Below are 4,498 nucleotides of genomic sequence, written 5' to 3'. Positions count from 1 at the left end.
CTTATATAGACTGCAGTGGCGTGCATATTTTTGTTATCAACATTAGACAAGCAGGCAGAGCACATCCTGCATGTACTTCACATCTTGCTCGTACCTCACATCTTGCTCGTATCTCACATCTTGCTCGTATCTCACATCTTGCATTCCTCACATTCTATATGCCCTAACTGAGCCCTGCCTCATTGCTTATCTTATCTACATGGGATGTTTGGTACTGGTTTCTCCAACAAGGGGGTTGGGGCCCGCTGAGACCTCATATTCCTTTCAAGATATTGGACTTTAGGTGAACATACCTAAATATGTTCACCAACCTGGAACCCCATCAAATTTTTGTAGTTCAAGAGTTTCTATACGACATTATCGCTAGCCACTTCCTTCTTCCCTGGGTGGTTCTGAAAATTTTAATCCTGGAATCATTTGATCTTTATGTAGATTGGCCCCATCCTGAGACTACCTAGGTGTCCCATTCTTAGTCACCTCATTAGCATAAACTCTGGTGTGATTGAAGAGTGCATAATAAAAGGCATTCCTATCATTTAAGAAATTCCAAGGTTTTAGGAGCTCTGTGCCAGGAAACAAGGATTAAAATCGTATGTATTTCTTATTATATAACAGTACCATTAATCAATTTAATATTAAATATATTCTTTATTCAATTATGTATTCAACTCATCAAGCTTATATTTCTTGTTAGTAATTCAGGGAAAATGCTATCCCCAGGCTATTCTCTTGGTAGAAAGATGATAGAGAAATAGATAGATAGATAGATATAGATCTACCTATCTATATTACAAATAATATGAATTAACTCATTTTTCCTAAAAGTTTGAGAAAATTTTATAATCATTTTGATGATTTTATAACATTATTTTCCAAATTGATCAACTCAGAGTTAAAAGGAGAAGGACTGAGGTAGAAGACATTGGGGACTCAATATTAATATTCCATCATATTTTGATAATTTAACATCCATAAGGAAAGATATTTTAGAGGGAAATGGTATTGAATAAATTAAAACTAAGAATAATGTTTCAGATTTGATAAATGTCAAATCTGAAAAATTTTGAATTTTTTTGTTTAAAAAAATAAATAACTGAAAAGAAAGATTATAATTAATTAAAAAGCAATACAGATTCTATTTTCCAGCTTTATTTACCTCTGACAATACCATTTCATGGGCAGCTAATTACATGATATATTAGCACTTTCCCAATGTCTGTATCTGCTTTTGTAAATTTGTTTCTCTTTGAAATGAACTTTTCAGACCCAGCTAAAATATTACACACAGAGGGACACTTCTTTGTGCAACACAGTGGGGAGTGATCACTGAAGACTCTCCCTGGAATAATTTATTTTTTGCTTTTTTTCATCAGACTCTTTGCTGAAGATCTCTCTTATTATGACTCTTCTTGCTTATCTTTGTAAAATGAAATAGTGATACCTAAATTTCATTATAGTCATTTGGAAATTAATTTGGAATAAATTTGGAAACTAATTTGGAAATTAATACAAATTTTACAGAATTTGGGTTATGAGAAAATGGATGTAAAGCATAACATTGACACATACTATGTTTAAATGAGAACATGCATTAGAATAATGAAAAATTTTGAATCCTGATTCTGTGATGTGATCTTGTATGTCAGCTGGGGGATGTTTGAAGTATTTCCTAATAACCAGAACTATGGATAAGAACTAGTTAATTTCTGGGAAGGTTTCTATACTATTCCTTTTTTCTGGCACAATTGTAGTAAGATTTCGGTATAATTTAATGCTTAAGAACATGGACTTTAAGTGAAAAAAAAAGTTGTCTCATGTTAGTGGTATAATTTTGGTAATTTTTCAAACACCTCTAAGTTTTTTCTTGTTTTTCTTATGTGAAAATGGGCTATTAATAATAGAAATTCATTGGGATTTTATGAAAATGGATGAAAGTGTGTTAGTCAGTTTTCCATCACTGTGACAAAATACCTGGGCTAGAGAACCTAAAAGGAGGAAAGGTTTAATTTGATTCAAGATTTCTAAGGTTTCCATTCATCAACACGTTGAGCTGTTGCTTTGGTTCTGGGAAGCACATTTCTTCTTGGTGAATTACATGGTAGAGGAGACCCGTTATCCTTATGGTCACTAAGGAGCAAACTGGGAGTGGAGGGCATTGCAAATACAAACTACAACCTTTCGTAAAGAGATAATAGTTGGATTGAGATTTTAGATATTAGTCAGACTTTATTGAGCAGAGCAATGGCAAAACAACATAGCAAACAAAATAACTTTGGACCAAAGAGAGGCTACTTTTACCTAAACATACATCGGATAAATTGAGAAATGACATTACAACTAGCAAGGGAGTAGGGCTGGATCACTCTGGTTCTTGAACACCAAGTTGAGAAGTGGTGATAAATTCGGCATAGTGATACATATCTGTAATCTCAGCAACTCAGGAGGTGGAAACAGGAAGATCATGAGTTTGAGACCAGCCTGCATAAATACAGTATGATTAAAAAAAAGTGAGGTTAATTTTTCTTTCAATTATGGAGGAGGAACATTGGCAGTTTCAAGTAGGAGAATCACAAAATCAAATCTGTGCCTTAGGGAGGTTTTTCTTTAGTATGACTTTAGAGGAAAGATGAGAGCACTGCTGGTGAGGCAGGTAAGGAAGAAAGATGAGGGAAGGGGGACTGCTAAGTGCTCATGAATCTGCTTCTAAAACATGCTTTGTGTCACCTTTTCCATCTCCACTTCCCTCTGCCAGTAATACTGGCTCTGACTCTTTGCCTCCCATGTCTCACCACAATGTTGCCACAAAAACCTTCCAAAATCAAAAGCATTTTCATATACAACAGGTGAAAAACACCATATAAACATCCTGGTACTAACAGAATGATGTCTAACTCTAACATGGTTTCAAAATATTCTAAAATCTTGCTGTTATAAGGTTGTAGTTTCCTCTCTCATTATTTACTACATAACTTCCAGATGCATAAAACTTAGCACGAGTTTCAACTCCTTTGGTTTTTTGTTTTCAACCTTTCTGTGACCTAAAGTATTTTATACTATTTTCTTCACCTGTTGATAATCTGTTCATGTTTCAAAAACAAGCTTATTTCATGTTTTATCCTGTATTTTTCTCAAATTTGTCAATCAAATACATTTGCTCTTTGCTTTTGTTACCTTACCACTTACCTCATATGACCACCATATGCCAGTCCATGTTATTGTTCTTCAATGTTTCTTCCATCCCAGACTCTTAGATATCAATGGTGTCACCACTTGAAATAATGAACATTAAATGAACGTAATTAGAAGACAATGTCTTCATTCTTGATGTATGATAGAATACCAAATAATTCCCAATAAATTAGAAAGAAGACAAGGAAGCTTCTATTACTACCAGTAACATTTCTTTCAGGAAGATTTAGTTAATGTACAAAGTTAAGAAATTAAAATAAAAGACATAAATATAATTAATAGGGAATAAGTATATCTATTCACTACAGGTCTTACTGCATGCCTAAAAAATTCAATTCAAAAACAGAACCTATTTGAAATCATTAACAGCATTTAATAAGGTGATTGCCAAAACAACTCACATACAAAAATAAAGCATTTTATATAAAATCATAAGCTGTTGTAAAATACAGTGGCAGCAAGATTCCATTTAAAATATAGAAAGAAAAGCAGAATGTAAGGAATAAATTTAATAAGAAAATATCTAGGCATAGTCTTAAAATTCCTGTATTTTAATGAATAACATTAAAAATAATTTCTACCAAAATAGACTAATATTAATTTAAGAAAGATTGTAGGGGATCCAAGATGGCAACTAGGGTACAGAAGCAGAAAACCTAAGCTTCATAACTCCACAAACCTCCCTAAGACATTATAGCCACATTTGGGTAATTCTCACTGTTTCTAGACAAAATAACAACTGCCATCACATTATGTGCAGAAAAAAATTCAAAGACTGACTCTTAAATCTCTCTCTAATTGCACCTAACAACTATGACCTGCAGCACAGCCAGCAAAGCAGATCCAGACCTGGGGAAAACTTGCTACTCCATGGCGATTTCTCTCTCCTTTTTTTCTTTCCTTCTCTTCTCCTTCCTCCATCAAGTGGAAATAGAGCATCAACCAGAATCAAACTCTGTGATATCCTGAACCCCTAGCCTGTGGAAAGCCTCCCCATGCCACACTGTACTGAGAAAAGTTGGCACCATTTCTCCCTGCTGCCCCCTCCAAACCTGCCTGCATGTCAATTGGAAGAACAGACAGGTGAGCACCACACACCACGTGGGATTTCCCATTCACTCCTGGGAACATAAACCAGCGCAGCCCCTAGGCAGTCTCATCCTCCCTACCACCCACAAAACTGAAAGAACAAACAGTGAATTGTAATCTAGCACAGACAGCAGACAGAGTGGGTGGAATGCTGGACCTGCCCCAGAGAAAGCAGGTGGGACAAAGAACTAAACTCTCAGTGCCAAACTCTCAGTAAATA

At 35.0% G+C, this 4,498-nt stretch overlaps 1 long non-coding RNA gene across 1 annotated transcript; it reads right to left on the bottom strand.

Annotated features, from left to right (window-relative positions):
* Positions 1 to 2,197: 2,197 nt before the first annotated feature.
* Positions 2,198 to 4,247, bottom strand: LOC141415033 (uncharacterized). The gene is made up of 3 exons (XR_012440054.1): positions 4,039 to 4,247; positions 3,184 to 3,269; positions 2,198 to 2,478 (listed from the first exon to the last, which is right to left on the bottom strand). It is a non-coding gene; the product is annotated as an uncharacterized lncRNA (long non-coding RNA).
* Between the last annotated feature and the right edge of the window lie 251 nt (positions 4,248 to 4,498).

Source organism: Castor canadensis, chromosome 12, assembly GCF_047511655.1.
Source record: "Castor canadensis chromosome 12, mCasCan1.hap1v2, whole genome shotgun sequence".
NCBI lineage: Eukaryota > Metazoa > Chordata > Mammalia > Rodentia > Castoridae > Castor > Castor canadensis.
Note: the sequence above shows the minus strand (reverse complement) of the source record. Positions and strands in the feature narration are given on the sequence as shown.